Here is an 18338-nt window from a genome sequence, read left to right as displayed (position 1 = left end):
CTCCCCACGTGCCACACCAGCCCTCACCACTACTCTCACCCTGCTGTGCCCCCAACCCTCGTCTTTCGTGGCCGGGAAGGCCAGGCCGAGCGGGGCGGTCAGCCGGGCCGGGAGTAGGGGGCTCTCCGGGCCGCGCGGCCGCACAAAGCGGGGAGATCGGCGGCTGCGGCGGCGTGAGGCGCGCCCCCTCCCGCGAGCCGGCGGAGCGCGCGCGCCCGCCCCCCGCCCCAGCCCCAGCCCCCGGAGCGCCATTCGCGGAGCGGCTTACGCTAGTCGCCGGGCGTACCGCGCCCCAGCGGCCGGGGAGGTGCGCTGCCCGGCTCCCGTAAAGTTATTGTGAATGGGGAGCGGGTGACGTCAGCGCCGAATGTCAACAATGTAGCGATTGAGAGTGTGGGCGTTCCGGAGAGAGCGCGAGCCGCGCGGCGCGGAGCAAACAGCGCCGAGCCGCCGCCGCCTCAGCAGCAGCAGCAGCAGCAGCGGCCGTGCACGCCCGGGCTGCGGTCGCACAGCGCTAACGTGAGCGGCCGCCGCCCTCGCCACCCCGCCTGCCCACTCCCGCCGCCGCCCCGCTCTCGCTTTCCCCCCGGCCTCCCCTCGCCCCTTCCCCTCCCCCTTCCCGGCGCACTCGGGGGGCTGGGAACGAGCTGCCATGTGATGCGCGTCCCCTCCGCGAGCTTTCGGTGACCCCCGAACTGCCCACCTCGCCGGCTGCCGGGAGGGGGCTGCGAGCCGGGAAGACGCGGGGAAGAGGAGGCGGAAAAGGACGCAAAGTTCTCCGGCGAGGTGAGTCCCAGTCCCCGGGCCCCGCCGCCGGGCGGGGTGGCGGGGCAAGTTTGCGGGGGGAGCGGGCGCGCGGGGCGGGCGGGGAGGCGTGAGGAAACGGCGCGGGAAGGGAGCCCCGGCCGCCGGGCGCGCGGCCGCCCTCCCCGCGCCCTGCCCGCTTTTATGGCATTTTCTAGGAACGGGAAGGGGGTGGGAGCCGAGCCGGCGGCGGCGCCGCGCCGAATATGCGCTCTCCCGCCCGGCTGTTTACGGCGGCCGAGGCGCATTGTATTTTGCTGGCGTCGAAGGGTGTTTTGGAACAGCAGGGGGAGGAGGAGCAGAGGGTAATAAGTCAGGCATGGGGAGGGCGGGCTGCAGGGAGGCGCGCGTCCGCGCGAGCCGCAGCAGCTGTCAGACCCGCGGCCCTGCCTCCGGCCCGGCGAGGCCCGGGTGCCCCGGCCCCCAGCCTGCGATCCCCGCACCAGGCTGGGCGGCCTCCACCTTAACCCCCGGCGTGCGCGCCCCGGGCTGCTCCGCGAGGACCTTGGCCGCGGCGCCTTTTTGCGCTCAGCTGTCAGCCGCCGCCGGGTGGCCCGGACCACCGCGACCGGCGGGGAATCAAAGCCCAAGTTTAGGGTCGCAGGAAGAGGCGAGCTGGGGGCCTTGCGGCGCAGACCTGGGTCGAATCTCTCCTAGCGAAAGATCGGGTTGTCGGAAAGCGTCCCGCGTAGCTAAGACCTAAGGGCGCCAGGCTTCTGAGAGGGAAACCTTGCACCCCCTCTCCCACAGATCCTGCATGAAGTCAAAGTGCAACACACACACACACACCCCCTACACTCCAGTCTCCAAGCCCCAGAAGCTTCACCCAGGAGACTGGTTTATGAAGGGGACACTGCCCTCCCCGTCCCGGCGTCGAGGCGCTCCGTGGCCTCGCTGTGCTTCGCTCACCCGGCGGGTGTTCAGGAGCCCGTCGCCGCTGGAGACGGCGGCGGGCGGCGCTCACGGGCTACCCCAGGTGCCCACGAGGGGAGAGACTAGAGCGAGCATCTCGGCGACCTCGGTCTGGCCGAGCATTTGCAGGAACTTGGACCGCGAGGGGAAGCAGGCAGGGCCGGGAGTGAGTGTGTGAAGGGGCGGCACACTCCTGGCTTCTGGGGTCGCGGGCGCGTGGGGCATCCCCAGCACTCTCCCGCGCGTAGGCGAGTTTGGCAACTTGAGGGAAGTTCCGGCGCGATCGCTGCGGGGGTGGTTTGTTGGTGGCCCGAGGAGGCGCGCCTCGCAGCCTGCCCGCCCGGTCACCGCCGTCGCCGTGACCCGTGGCCGCCAGGAAACGAGAGGGACCGGGGCGCCCCACCCGCGAGACGGACCCGCAGCCTCCCGGCGGGCCCGCGGGCGGCGAGACGCGGCGTTCCTGGTTTTCACCTTCGCTGTCTAGTGCCGCAGTCTCTCTCTCTCTGTAAATTTCATCTGTTGAGTGTATTTAACTAAAAAGGGTAATTACTTTAGATAAAAATCCTTTCCTGCCTAGTGGGAACCTTGGCTGAGATGATGCCTAATGAGATATTTTGCTTTTGTCTGTTTAGAGTAAAATTAGAGATGTTAACGCTGATAACGGTTTTCTCAGATCATTAAAATGTAACATGTAGGAAAGGCATGTCGAGCTGCAAAGGCTCGGGCTGACATGAAAGAAGCTGAGCGTGAAAGGCTGCCCCTCCTTTGGCGGAGAGGGCTATTTCGGTAAGGCAGCGGGCGTCTTGCTTAAAATGTGAGATCGCCCCACCCTGGTTCTCCGGCACCTCCCGAGTAAACGGCGTTTTTCATTCTTGCAGGTAATAATAAACGTGAGTCAAAATGACATCTTGTTAGAATTAGTCTTTAGTCTGTAAGAGAGATTGCCAAATTACAGTGTTGCGTTCAAACTGCTCCACTGAAAGGTCTGTCAGCATTTCCATTATAAATTCAGTTTTTCTGGAGTTTATAATTTCACCACAAAACTTTGAGTGGCTGAAATGCTTTCCCTTTTAGTGTTCTGGTTTTTAAAAGAAATTTATTGGTTGCCCATTTCCAGCGTCTTTTTTACTCTTGAAACATGAATATCATTGAAATAGAGCAAAGTCCCAGAAATGGAACACACAACCATGGAATAAAGTATTTTTGTTAGAACATAACTTTATTGGTGCAGAGCCGTATTTTCGTTTTGCATTGCGGGAGGCTTCAGGTTTGCCATTTGGTAATCATGAATGTGTTGAGTAAATTCTTCTGCTGTCTATTCTGCAGGTGGACTGAAATGTCAGTTGGTAGTGTTTGCCAGGATTACATGGAGACACACACTCCTCAGTTAAGTGTGTGTCTGAACTCATAGCTAAATTGTGAACACTCCTGTTAGTTACTTTTTTGGTTCTTTGTATGTTGCATGTCAGGATCTGCTATGAAGAAGAAGGGGTGAGGTGAAAGGGAGGGAGGGGATCAGGAATCACTTTCTGTATTACCAGTGCCTGGGAGAAAGCCATTTATTCATTTCCTATTGAATTATGCCCTTTGACTTAGTATATTCAGGCAATTCTTTTCCAGTAGCTCACCTCTGGCTGCTGTGTAAGGGGCTTAATTATTTGCAAACTGCCTTGAAATCCCTGGATGAAAGGCACTGAATAAGTGCACAGTATTGTTATTCAGATATGGAATTTAATGATCCATTACAGTTCATCAGGAAAATGCACTTTGCAGTGATGGTAGGAAATGTTTCCACCTGATAGAGGGTAATAATAACTGCTTAAAAGTAGATTCAGATTACAGATGAGACAATTAACTCTAGCCATGTGCTCTTCAATTTGTTGCAATTCATTTTGTGATCAAAGTGAGTCACAGAGAGCCAGATGGTCAGGTTCATGTTCAGATCTCTCCTAGGCCAGCCCTTCACTTCTGGGCCCACTGTCTGCACAGCCGACAGGACTTAGTTATTCATTAGCGCTTGTGAGCTGTTTCTCAGAATTCGTAATCGAGGCTCCTGTGATGCCAACAAAAGGGCTCAAGCCAATCTGTATTGTTGAGAGCAGTTTAATTTTTCTTGGATTAACTTTCAGTGTCTCTGGTGTGGATCCAGTCTTAACAAAAAGGAAAGAGACCCTAGTGGCTCTCTATCTCTGCTGTGCCTGGCCCCTCTACTCTAGTTTTTGAACCTCAGATTTCAGGGGTGTGACATCTAGCTTATTGTAAATGCAGGCTTGATTGTTAATGAATGAGAGAATACTTAGATAAATAAATATCTTTCTGTGCGTCCAGGGGGTGAGAGCCAGGACTAGCTTCATGGGCATGAGACCTGTGCAGTTACATAGGCCCCCTTCCCCTTCCCTGCTCAGAAGGACCTCATATTTGGTATAAGGTTCTGCTGTCTTCTTCGGAAATTCTTAATAATTTTTGAACAAAGGGCCCCTCGTTTTCATTTTTCACTGAGCCCCACAAATTATGTACCTACCTGGTTCTGGTGAGGAGCAGGGCATAGTGTGGAGTGGCAGGCTGCCCCTACTCAACTCATTGTAGACTCTTGGTAGGGAAGAGTTGGTAGGACTACTGGCTTTGTGTTGCCACATCATTTGATTTTTCCAGGGGAAGCTGGATATTGGATATTTATGTGGAATTCCCTGATTTTTAAATATTGGCTCAAATCTTTAAAAAATTTTTGGATGAAAGCATATGTAAGAGCTAGAGTCGGCCTGGGGGCTGCTTGTCTCCCACCACTGAACAGACTGAAACATCTTTTTTTGTTTAATATCTTTGTATGTCTCTGTTTTCTAAAGGCCTGGCATATAGTGGATGATTTGTGAGTATGCACCCAATGAATGGTTACAACTATCTAGAAAATAGAAAGATGCCAAAAAAAACAAAACTTCAAATCAACACTGAGTCCCACTCAGGAATTGATCAGCTTCCTTTTTAACAGAGAATTCGACATGAAAGGCCGAATAACTTAATACCATGAGTACAATGTGATTCCTTGCAGGTGAATAATCCATTACTTTTGAACCACCTGCCCTCTATTTAGTTGTTATTGACCAGATAGGGTAACTTGGCTGGGTAATGCCTGAGGACCTCCATGGGAGTTTGACATTTGAGAACACTCACCAAAATAATAGTTTTGATTTACTGAATCTGCACCATGTGCCAGACCCCGTGCTGACTACCTTACCTGAATGCACTTCATTGATTCCTCAAAGCAACCCTTTGAAGTAGGTGTCGTGCCTGCCCATTCTGCAGAGTTGGAAGAACTAACCTCATGTTGGAATGAACTTAATCTGAATATAGTGCACGTTTTCTTGAATGTCTAAAGGTTATTTCCCCATTCAGGACACTCCAGTCCTGAATCAATGACTGGGCATGGTGTAGGACTGTGGCATACAGAGAACATGGTCCCTGCCCTCACATACACAGAACGGAGAACAATATAAAATATAATGTATTTGTCAATACGTTATATTGACAAATGTAATGCTGTGCATCTGCCTCCCTGTTTTTCTCCTTTCCCTATCTGGATGTTGAAGAAGCTTCAGCGACATATGACCCTGTCAGAGGTACTCACAGTTCAGAAGTCAGCGCTGGTTGCAAAAATTGGAATTTCTTTGGAAAAGAAGACAAGCTTTTGGTAGAGCTGGGGCCACATGTGGGAACGCAGCACCAAGGCCTTGGGAATGATGGAAAATCGCTTCTGTATTGTTAATGGCAATATATGACCTCTGCTGTCCTCCTATCTTTAAATTTTATGTAAATATTTACAAACTGTTCAAGTCCAAACTGAAACCTGCTATGAACTAAACATTTTGTAAACTGAGGAAGATTTCCCAAAATACAACTCACCTTTCACCTTTTTTTTTTGTTTGTGATGACATTTAATTTTAAAAAAAGAAAGTAGTTCCTTTTTTTTTTTTTTTTTGTCAGTTCAGGGTCTTTTAATTTTTTCCCTTTACTTTTTTCTTTTTTGTTAATTTCAAATGTCAATCTAAAACTGAAAATTTTACTATCAGCATGCTACTCAGCTTCCGTAAGGCTGGAAGTATCCTGCGAATCTTACCACTATGTCTTTTCCAAGGGCCATTTCATTTCTAAAGAATGTATAAATTGAACCTCATCCTGCTAGTGACACTACTTCAAAATTCAGGCAGGAATTTTGCCATTTGTTTTTCCTTGAGCTATTTTTTTTCCAAAATAATAAATCTTCCCAATCCAAAAGCATTTCACATCCTCCTTCATTCTAGTCATTGGAATTACAGCCAAAATGCCTCTCAGTCTTCCCCAGTGACTTCATAATCACCGTTTCTTCAGCATATTCCCTGGTTGACTTCTCTTTTGTTCCTTAGCCTCATAATGAATTGCCCTTTGGTTCTGAGATGTGTCATTTTCCTCCCTGACCTTTTCGTTCTTTTCCTGAAGGCTGTAGGACATGCTGCTGCTGATGTGATGAGAGCCGGCGCTTGGTTGCTAGGTCCCTCCTGTCCTTGTGTCAGCTTTCATTGGCTCCTTTCCTAAGCATTTAAATCCTCCACTTTCCAGTCCTCCCATACATCTCATTATTCTCTTCATGTGTGCCTGAGCCTGTAGCTGGCATGTAGACAAAGTCCCAGTTAGTTACAGAAGAAAGCTTTTCGAGTTTCCAAGTCTTCCATCACTCTAGTCTTGGGCCATCTTCTATTCTGTCTCTCGTGTCACTTTCTGCAGATACTTCAGGAATTTCCTCAAGACTTTCCAGGAGTCTAACCCAAAGACAGCTTAGACCTTCACTTTGGATTTTAAAGTTGGGAGATCCCAATGTGGTGATTTCCATTCCACAAGTAGGAAACAAAGTGAATGTACATGCTCAACATCTTTCCTTAGTATTTCAGTATCCATAGATTTTTGGCAATTTTTCTTTTTTTCCTATCCTGTATTCTTCTAAGCAACAGAAGCTTGTGGATAGTACAAAATGGGCCAAGTGTCCAGAAATACTTCCTTAGAGGCAGATGCCTCATTCGTTCATTAAACAAATATATACTGAGTATCTCTTAAGTGGCAGGCATAGTGTTAAGTGACCACAGTGCTAGTGGGAAGCAAACCCAGTCCTGGCCCCTGGTCTCATGAAGCACGTCATCTGGTAGGAAGAATGGCACTGATCAGTTAGTAACAGATAACCCACTGCTCGTGAAGGAAAGGTGTTTCGTACACCAGAGTGTCTAATGGGGAGATTTAACCTGATCGGGAGGTTGGGGAAGCCCTCCCTGAGGAATTGTGGAGTGACCTTCCATCAGGGACGGTCCGAAACTTGAGATTCACTTTTTCCTCCAGCTTCCTAATCCTATTAATTCACTACTATCTTTGGCCTTTTGGAGTATTGCATAAGCCATGCTGGAACCTCTGGGGCCATTTTGGCAAATAATAGTTCCTGTATACAGAGTCCAGAATTGATTTATTTACCTGGGTCTTTAGAACCTGATAAAAACAGAAGTTAACTGCCAAGAGTACTGTTCATTTCCATACTTGGAAAAAATACAAGTTAACATTCTTATTTTGAACATATTTAGAGTGGTTTTGACAATATTTGAATGATCAGAAGCTACAAAGATATTCTCTCCCAGTCAGCTGATGTGTGTAGGGCCTTTGGTGAAAAAGTGAGTCTAAAGTCTGTCTGAAGTCCCTGGCTACTCCAGAGCAGAGGGTCTCCATCCTCTGTGGCCCAAAGAAGATTATTCCAGGCTTGTCCAACCCATGGCCTGCAGGCATCTTGCGTGTTGAATGTGGACCAACACAAAGGTTTTTTGTTTGTTTGTTTTTGTTTTTTGTTTTTTGCTATTTTTCTTGTTTTAGCTCATCGTGTATCATTAGTGTTTAGTGTATTTTATGTGTGGCCCAAGACAGTTCTTCTTCCAGTGCGTCCCAGGGAAGCCAAAAGATTGGACATGTCTTATTTAGACCATTCTTAGATGCAAAATTAAGGAATTTTGGCAGCATCTATTTAAAATAAATTGATTATACTTCATGCTAACACCCCTATTTTCTTTTTCTTTGATGATGATTAACTTGTATTGAGAGCTTCCTCTGTGTGCTGCTCACATTAACTCATGTAATCCTCAGAACAACCCAGGGCTAGGTTTGATCACTAGAAGCCGCAGCGTAGGTGTCACTCAGCTAATGAATGGTAGAACTGGAATTGGACACTAGCTGTCTGATGCTTGGGCCTGTTCTCTTACCATGTTATGGCTCTCCCTTTTCCTTTTCTTCTTCATTTGAAGTTGGAACTCTCTTTAGCAGTTCCCAGAAGTAGAAATAAAGGTCATCTCACTCTAGAATACTGGATGTTTTATTGACATCTATCGTAAAGTTGAAAAATAATTTCTCAGTAAATCTGAGTGAATATATCTCCTGTCTTTCACATGGCCTGCTTTCTAATAATTGCATTCCTTAGGTTTTAGTGTCCATTTAGGGATCGGAAAGTAAAAGTGATGCATATAAAGGCAAAAGAAGTACTAGGCATATAACTGAAATACCATGGCTCTGTCTCCAGGGTTTACTTGTAACTCACACTCCTACCCTCTTGTTAGGTGGAGGGAATTTGTTTTTTGCCTTTTTTTTTTTTTTGGTGGGTAGGAAAAGGTAAAAAACTATACCTGTAAGAGGTAGAGTATTCTACCAAGGAGGAAGAATTTCATTCAGAACTAATTCCATCAGAACTCCTAATTAGAAATATTAGCTACCAGTAACAGATAAAAGTAGGTAACCTTTGTTCTCATTCTGGTCAATTTCAGGAAGAGATTATCTTGCCAGATTAGCATGTTGCAACTCTCAACTGGAGATTTGAATGGTTTTAAAGGACTCAGGCAGTTGGCATGGCAGTAACCTTCAATTACCTCGGGTTTGCAGGGTCACTATTTAGAATGCTGACTCAGCTCTGCCTGGGCCAGACACCAAAGTTGTCATCTTTAGTCAAGAAGCATCATTCTCAGGAGCCACTTGAAACATTAAGCACACATTTGAAGCTCAATTTGGGAAATGATCAAGTGTATGAATGTACAGTACTGTGCTTATTTTTCAGCATTTAGTTCAAATTTTGGAGAAAGCTAAATGGGAGATGCTTAGTGTGTCAGTGTTGGAGGTTTTAAGTGATTTAAAAAATCAAGCAGATGAGTGCATAAAGATTTCTATGCAAACAATGATGAGCTTAAATTAAAGCTGCTGATTTAGTGTGAGAATTACTTGCATTGATTTGTAGAATATCTATATGGGTTCAAGATTCCATATTATGCAAATGAATAAGCCCTGAAGAGTCAAACTGAAAAAAGAAATGAAATTAACTATGAAAGATATTATTACCCATTCAGCAAGAGGAAAATGTAGACAGAGTTAACCCTTCCTTTTCATACATTTTCTTGGGAAGATAAGTGCCAGGGATGACGGTCCATGTCCCAGATGTAAAGAAGCTAGGCACAGTTTGCAGCCAGTTCCCCCATCCTCCTTCTGTCCTCACTTTTTTGTTTCATGCTCTCTTACCTTTGGCCACCCAGTCCCCTCAACTAGTCCTTGTCCTTCCCTTCCAAAACCAATCTCAGAGAAAGATTTTATGAACACAGTTTTACTAATATAAAGTAACTGAGCATACTTGATGCGTTACTTTTCTGAAGCATCAACATATTAATAGGAGACAAAGCCAAAGAAGTAAAACCCTAAGGATAAAAACAATAGAATTTCGCACACTGGTAACCTGGTGATAGGAGACCATTTCTGAATGAAGAGAGGGCTCGCGATAAATAAACACAACCCTAGGCAGAGAATATAGGCAAATGGATTACAGGATATAAATCAAAGTGGTATTTAAATATAAAGAGAAGATTATTTTTAATAATACATTTGTCAGTGAGCATTTCCTGCCTCTTGCCATACATTGGAGTTGATCACGTAAACCTCTATAGCAAGATGGTATGTTATTTAACATTTAAATGAAGCTTCAGGGGAAAGCCATTTGGTTTATGATTAGGGATTTTTGGTATTCAGTAGCAGTGAACCTGAAATTCTATATTATCTTTGAATGTTGAATTTTAGAAGAAAAAAAAAAAGCAGCAGATCCAACTTCACTTACCTCTCCACCCCAGTTGCATTGATAAAAATCGAATTGATAAATTTATTTCAAAATTGGTGTGTCCCAATTTGACATACCACAAGCATAGTGGTGTCAGCATGGTGGTGACATCTGGACATTAGGAGAGTTGGTTGATTAATGAAACTATACTTATTTTAGATAAGTTGTTGCCAGGTAAATACCGGGCTGTAGAGTCAATGCCCTTCAGTCCCACCTCTCCCCCACCATACCCTCCTCCAGCAACCATGCTATGTTGAGTTGATGGCTCCATCTAGTGCCAGTCTGTGGAACTGTCTTGCAGGACTCCACTGCTGCCTCCGGAGCTGGGTATAAAGAGTCCTCTTTCTCTGGGAACACACTGTCTAGTGGGGAACTGCCCTCTAGTTCCTACCTCTCCTTTGTTTTTGCAGTTTAGTTATACCTCCGTGTCTTTCTTTATCCCAGACTTAATTTCTTTGTTTCCCTCTCTCTAGTACCCCCCTCTTTGTACTTGTTTCTCCTCCTTTTTTGTTTTCCAACTCTCAATTTTTTTTGGAGAACAAAACAGTACTTACAACCGGTAAGTATAAAGACTTTTTTTTCTAACAATACTTTATGCCAAAGTAAGAGAATTCTGTGCATTTTAAATGAAACTAACAATTGAAACCATGTTAGAGAACCAGAATGACCCTGAAGTTGAAGTCCGAAAGTGTCACTTAGAAGACTGTGTCCCTTCATCCTCCTGTAATTAGACATTTCCTCAGACAGTTAATCAAGAGTGTTTTCTTTTAAATGGTTTTGGAACTATCATTGTAGTATCATTTTCTTTTTAGATTATAAATTTAACCTCTCATATTTTAAGTCAAGACATTTTCACGGACTATCAAGGAATCCTAGCTCATTGGCCTGGCCCTGTTTCTATGGGAAAATGTATTCTGAGTTCCAGACAACCAGCGTTCCTGCAGATTTGTAGGTCCCGTATAAAATGAGAGAACGGAGATGAATGAGAGGCATTGTCAGACAAAGCCTGGCACATGAGATCTGAATTAGCGTACAGGTTTTAAGTCTCCCACATTAAACAGTACATTTTAAATTTCCACTTATGTTAAGCATCTTGATATTGTGGGTTTGAAAGTAAGTCCCTTCTGAAAAACAGGAACTGTGCTTGTCTGTTACCAGTTCTTGTGGTCGATATGGTAACTATTTTGATTTTTCAGAAGGGAGGAAAAGCAGTTAAATCTAGTTAAAATTAAAACCAGTTAAAATTAACTGGCTCGTGAGATTTCAGTGCAGCTGTTCCACACATAGCAACACTGAGAGTGAGTTGTTTATTACCATGATTAATTATTATTAGTTGTTACTTCTTTTTGAGCAGTGGCATAGATTATTTATATTTTTGGTCTAACCTTGGAAAATAGAAACTGCAAGCGTCGAGAGGTTCCCGTTTGCTAATTTGCATGTACCCTGTTTTTGTTTTTGCCAGGTAGGTGTGTGCACCTCAAGTACACGAGAGTAATTTAGCATGTCAGCACTTTCCTACCAGCAGTGCTTGCTGACTCATGCAGCTGTTGTAGCACTCAGCTGGCCGCACTGTAAACTGCCCATAGTACCAGCACCGCCCTTGGAGAGCTCCGGGCTGCTGGGTTGGTTAGCTACTGGGAGGCTATTTTCAGATCTGTGGTCACTGCTGAGCTGGGTCCCCTTCTCCTGCCAGCAGCCAACACAGCCTTCTAGTTGCAGGGGAGAAAATTGGACAAATTTCTACCTTTGTAGGGACTGCATAAAGATTCATAGCATTTCTGGATATGCCTCAGGAAAACTTTTTTTTTTTTTTTTTTTTGCTTCACTTTATTTTTCTGGGAATATTTAAGGGGAGAGGCAAAAGGGGCTGATAATAAATGAAAAGGGAATGTGCTGTTATTTCCTACTTAAGACCGGAAGGAGTTTTCATAAACCTTTAACTTAGGCTTTCTTGGCGTAACTGAAACCTGACCCACTTCTCCCTCAGTGCAAAGCAGTGTGTCCTGAGTAGGGAATCAGGGGCGAGAGTGCAAGTGACTAGCCTGACATTGTTTTATGTGGCTCAAGTCCCTAAGTGATGACAGCTTTTGTTTATATCCGTTCCCTATTATTGAGGTTAAAAAACAAAACAAAACAAAAAACTTGACCTCAGGTCATTTTAAAGCTAGCATGTATTTTCAGAGATGGTTTCACTGTTTGTTTTCAGAGTTCAGTTTTGCTTATTTTCATCGGAAAGTGTGAAATGTTGCTTTTTTGAGGCTTCTAAATAAACTTCCTTTTGTAGATACAAGTTGATCCAATCATTGTAAACTGTCTTGAAAAGGATGATTAAAGTAAGATCAGCTGGGGAAGGGAAAGCTTTGCACACCCTTGAGGAGTTTGCCTCCTTTTTCTTAAGTTTCAATAAGCATTCTGAAGCAGCTTTGACCAGTAATAAAGAAAAGCCACAGTGACTGTGTGTAACATGATGTTGATGGAAGTTCTTGGTTTCCGCCGATACGAATGACTCATCAGTATCAATAGAATTGTGACTTCTAATAATAACACAGTGCAAGACCTTCAAAACATGTGGTTTTAGCCCTTGCTCTTAGTGAAAGGTTGGAAAATATTAGTTTGAGCTTTTTTTTTTAATCTCTTAATTTTGCCCAAGTATAAAGTTGTTTTTTGTAGGAATGATGATCCCCCTGTTGTTTTCTCATCTTACTGTTTTTAGTTTCGTTATGATTAAGGAGCCAAACTCAGATCATTTCATCATTTAGAAATCTCTGCACTAAGCATCTCCTGTCCGGGCTATGTTTGAGGGAAATGTGGCTGAAAAGCAAATCCTTCCTGAATGCAGAAAGGAAAATACTGATGCAGACTGCAATCCACTGAGCTGCGTCCCTCCTACACAGCATCTATTGCGGAGGGCTGTGGTATTGCTGAGTAGCCCCAAAGCCCTGTGAGTCACTGTCAAAGGATTCCAAGAGGAAGGTTAACAGAAAATGCGAGTCAGAGGAAACAGCAGAGTGGAGCAGCTAGCTCAGGAAGAACTGTGCTACCTGCTGAGGAGCTGCCCAGATGTCACCAGGAATTCAGGTGTAAGTTCATCTTTTTGCAGCTCATTTCCATATGTCTACATAGGGGGACAGTTTTGGTTTTTGTTTAGTTTTGGTTGGTTTTGCTGCAGTTTGGCCAGACTATCAGAGATCACTATCTTAGCTTCGCATCACAGTGGTCTTATCCCAGAGCCTTTGCTTTTTCTATTTTGTAGTCAAAGCAACTGAATTTCTAGACTGTAAGACCAATATGTATATTTAACATAATCTTTTTCTTTCCAAATGTTTGCTTTATTTATTTATTTATTTTGAGATGGAGTCTTGTCCTGTTGCCCAAGCTGGAGTCCAGTGGTGCGATCTCGGTCCACTGCAATGTCCACCTCCCAGGTTCAAGTGATCCTCCTGGCTCAGCCTCCTGAGTAGCTGGACTACAGGCACATGCCACCATGCCCAGCTAATTTTTGTAATTTTAGTAGAGATGGGGTTTCACCATGTTTGCCAGGCTGGTCTCGAACTCCTGACCTCAAGTGATCTGCCTGCCTCAGCCTCCCTAAGTGCTGGGATTATAGGTGTGAGCCACCGTGCCTGGCCAGACCTAAAAAATTCTTATAAAATAGTTCAAAAGTTAAAAATGCATGAGGAGGCCGGGTGTGGTGGCTCATGCCTGTAATCCCAGCACTTTGGGAGGCCAAGGCGGGTAGATCACGAGGTCAGGAGATCAGGACCATCCTGGCTAAAACGATGAAACCCCGTCTCTAGTAAAAATACAAAAAATTAGCTGGGCATGGTGGCGGGCACCTGTAGTCCCAGCTGCTCAGGAGGCTGAGGCAGGAGAATGGCGTGAACCCAGGAAACAGAGCTTGCAGTGAGCCGAGATCGTACCACAGCTCTCCAGCCTGGGCGACAGAGCGAGACTCCATCTCAGAAAAAAAAAAAAAAAAGCATGAGGAGTCTTTCACTTATTGTTGGAAAAAAAAAGTGAGTAGGACTTCTGTTCACTGAGTGGTAACTATGGAGAATGAGAAAACAAGCCCAAAGTGATAAAGATGTTTGTGGCACATAAATAATAACTGGTTCAGCACACATACGAATCAATAAAAAAGCCAGATAACCAAAAAGAAAAATGATCCTATACATTCATATTCTTAAACGTGCATTTCACAAAAGAAGAAACCCAGTTGGCTAGTAAATATATAAAAAGATGCTCAGCTTCATTAATAAGCAAACACATGCAGATTAAAATCATAGTAACATATGATTACACACTCTCTGGATTGGCAGAAATTTTAAAACCTGACAATACCACGTAAAGATGTGAATGAATGGGAGTTTTTGTATTTAGTTGACAGGAGTATAACTTGGTACAATTATATTGGAAAACAATTTGCTGTTACCTAACCAAGTTCAACCTGCAAATAACTTACAACACAGCCATCTTACCTTTAGGTATACACCTAAGAAAAGTGATTACCTATGTGTTTTAAGAAACATGGACAAAACAAAAAACAATTGATGCTGGCAAGGTTATGGAGAAAAAGGAACACTTACGCACTTGGTGGGAGCGTAAATTAGTTCAGCCATTGTGGAAGACAGTGTGACGATTGCTCAAAGTCCTAAAGATAAAAATACCATTCAACCCAGCAGTTTCATTACTGTGCATATACCCAAAGGAATATAAATTATTCTAAGACACGTACACGTATACGTTCACTGCAGCACTATTCACAATAAGCACAGACATGTAATCAACCTAAATGCCCATCAGTGATAGACTGGATAAAGAAAATGTGGTACATACACCATGGAATACTATGCAGCCATAAAAAAGAATGAGATCGTGTCCTTTGCAGGGACATAGATGGAGCTGGGGGCCATTATCCTTAGCAAACCTAACACAGGAACAGAAAACCAAACACTGCACATTCTCAATTATAAGTGGGAGCTAAATGATGAAAACGCATGGACACATAGAGGGGAACAACAGAGACCTATTAGAGTGTGGGAAGAGGGAGAGAATCAGGAAAAATGACTAATGGATACCAGGCCTAATACCTGAGTGATGAAATAATCTGTGTAGCATACCTCCATGACACAAGTTTACCTGTGTAACAAACCAGTACATGTGCATACCCCTGAACTTAAAAGAAAAAACATGGACAAAAATATTCAAAGAAGCATTGTTCATAAGAGCAAAAAACTGGAAGCAACCCAAATAAATGCCCATCAACATTGAACTGAATCAGCACATTTTGCTGTAAGGTATTTATACACCATGATACTATTTGGCAATGAAAAATCAACTAGTAAAACCACATATAGAAGGGTGTGGAGAGGCAGCATTTCTTGGTGGTCAAGAGGAAGGATTGTGCCTGGGTTCAGATTTTGGTTCTGTCACTTATTGTGTGACCTTGGATGAATTTCTGAGCTTCAGTGTACCTTAGTTTTCTCATCTGTACATCAGGGAAAATGATGTCTACCTGACAATGTTGTTAGGAAGTTTAAATGAGTCAATATTTGTGACATGCTTTGGAGAATGACTGGCAGGTAATACATTCTATATGTGTTTGTTAAACAAATAAAAGTGCATCAAAATGGATGAATCTTACAAACATAATATTGAAAGAAAGAAGCAAGATGGAAGAATATATACAGTGTGATTCTATTCATGTAAAGTTCAAAAGCATGCAAAACTAAATATGTTATTTAGGGATACATACATAGAAGGTAAAACTATAAAGAAAATTAATATGATTTAATACGATTGTCACAAAAAGCAGTATAACAACTACCTCCAGAGGTGAGGGAGTGGGTATGATAGGGAAGGGGCTCACTGGGGACTTCTGAGGTCTTGGCAATGTTTTAGCTCCCAACCTGGACAGTGGTCCCAAGGATATTCTTTCTTTATAATTGTTTTTAAAAACTGTCTATGTTTTTTATATATGTGTGACCTATTAGTAAACATTTTAAAGGATTTATGTGAGTTGTTATAGTAGCAAGATGACATTAAATAGAAACAACTGTAAATTCCTACATTTTAATTAAAAATAATTGTTCAAGTGCACATGGGAACACTTGCTTGGTATTATTTCCTCCACAACATTGTGAGCCACCAGTGCAGTGTGATTCTTACAGAAGGTGACACCTCAAGGCCACATTAAGAGAGCTGTCCCCTTTAGATCAGGGACTGTAATGTTCTCACTCAACTACTCTCAGGTCTGGATGTCCCATGTGTGGGATGCTATGTCTTGTCCCAAGGGATCTATTTTAAGAAAGATTTTCACCACAGAGGGAGCATTTTCTGTGATAAAGATGTTTAGGGGTCTGGAAACCTCTCAGTTCTAAGAGTGGCCAAAGGAAGTGCGGATTTTCAACATGGAGGAAAGGAGCTGTCGGGAGAGAAAGAGTGTCTTCCATCACTAGAAGTGGAAGCAGCCTTTCCTTGTTGCTTTCCTCTCTGTAATATACAAGTCCCTCCCTGTAATGTCTACCCTTGGAGGCAGGTTTCAAGTCCTGGATACTGGAGATGCCCAAGCAGAGGCTGTGGGACCTCCCTTAGACTTGACTGGGGCCTCAGTACCCACTGCCTGGTCCCTGGACCAGCAGCACTGGCATCACCTGGAGCTTGTTAGAAATGAAGTCTCAGGCCCACCCACACCTACTGAGTCTGAATCTGCACTTTCTCAAGATGCTCCTGGAGACTCACATAAACATGAAAAATTGAGAGGCACTGGGCTAAATGTCTCTAAGATCCCTCGTGATTCTTAAGATTTAATGATTTTATAGAATAAACTGTATGCTCAACTGAAAATTATCAGTTCATATGGTGACATTATCAATTTAAAACACCTTGGGATGTTACATGTCCACAGAACCATGTAAGTATTTGTTGCTAAATTAGTTTTAAATGGATTTGTCCAGTTTCCCCCTGATGTCAAAGTTAGGTTGCTTATGTATTGGGGCACCTATAAGAATTAAAATATTATATAACATTGTTGCATTTTCTTCTTTCTGACATACAGGATTAGATTCTTGCTTTAAAATTCTCCATTAATGTCTTCAAATTTTTCTTTTATATCATTGAAAATTCAAAAGCAGATTAGGGTTCTGAATACCTGTTAAGAATACTCAAAAGGGATATTTAAATAAATATATCTCATTAATACATTGATTTTATATTTAGCGTATTTTTTCTTCTTATACATAGTCCATATTTTGACCTTATGGGAACCTTTGAAGTCTGAGTATTTTATAATGATTCTCCACAATACCTCTTTATCTTTTAGATTCTAGATCTGAGATCAGGCAAGTAAAATAGTTTTACCTTTTTCCCCTCAAAAGACCATGACTAACGAGCTCATTTACTTTTTCCTTAAATATTTTGCTAATTATCCTTTTAACTGATGAAGTTCGAGTGGAATCCATGATTCATTTAATCTTTTCCCCTTTATGTAATTTGTCACTTGTTCTTTTGATGTTCCTAGCAAAACTAATATTTAAAGGGCTAGTCATAAAATTCCAAAATAAAAAGTTCTTAAATGACTTAAAATCAGAGATAAAATATGCTTTACTGTGTAGTAAAAATGGAGAAGACGTCTCATGAATAGATATTCTTTAAGGCTGTGTGACCATGAGTTACTTGATTTAAGCATGTGTTACCAGGTCTGTGTTCTTTTGGTATATAGGACCAAGAAACTACTTTATGGCTTAATGTTTGCTGTATGTATGTCATCTAGATGAGATAATGTATGACAGAGGGCTTTACAAAATGATAAAGTACTGTAGACTTTTTTTTTTGAGAGGGAGTCTCGCTCTGTCACCCAGGCTGGAGTGCAGTGGCATGATCTCGGCTCACTGCAACCTCCACCTCCTGGGTTCAAGCGACTTTCCTGCCTCAGCCTCTTGAGCAGCTGGGATTACAGGCATGCGCCACCGTGCCCAGCTAATTTTTGTATTTTTAGTAGAGACAGGGTTTCCCTATGTTGGCCAGGCTAGTCTGACCTCAGGTGATCCACCCACCTCAGCCTCCCAAAGTGCTGGGATTACACGCGTGAGCCACCGTGCCCGGCCGTATTCTTTTTTTTTAAGAGCAAGATTTAGGAAGATTACTGCATATCCCTATAGGGTTTGTTGGATTTTAGATTTTTTCAGAATGGTTTGAAATCACGTATTCTAGCTTGAACTCTAAACCTGGTCTGTCCAGTATGGTAGCCATCAGCCACATGTGGCATTTGAGCATGTGAAATGTGGTTGAGATGTGCTGTGCAATATACACCAGCTTTCAAACAAAAAGGATATATCTCCTTGATAATTTTTATTATGTTGATTACATGTTGAAATGATAATGTTTTACATATATAGGATTAACTAACAAATATTAAGATACGTTTGGCCTGTTCCTTTTTACTTTTTATTTAATGTGGCTACTAGAAATTTAAAATTAT

The 18338-nt window shown here is 43.5% G+C and overlaps 1 protein-coding gene across 1 annotated transcript in view; it reads left to right on the top strand.

Moving 5' to 3' along the window:
- The first annotated feature begins 420 nt into the window (after positions 1–420).
- BACH2 (BTB domain and CNC homolog 2) overlaps positions 421–18338 on the top strand; it is a 373540-nt gene continuing 355622 nt past the window's right edge. The window contains exon 1 of the mRNA XM_032155389.2: positions 421–786. The gene's annotated coding sequence lies outside the window, so the exon portion shown is untranslated. The remainder of the gene's footprint in view (positions 787–18338) is intronic.

This window comes from Hylobates moloch, unplaced genomic scaffold (genome assembly GCF_009828535.3).
Source record: "Hylobates moloch isolate HMO894 unplaced genomic scaffold, HMol_V3 SCAFFOLD_2, whole genome shotgun sequence".
NCBI classification, from domain to species: Eukaryota; Metazoa; Chordata; class Mammalia; order Primates; family Hylobatidae; genus Hylobates; species Hylobates moloch.
This window is presented reverse-complemented; position numbering and strand designations above follow the sequence as displayed.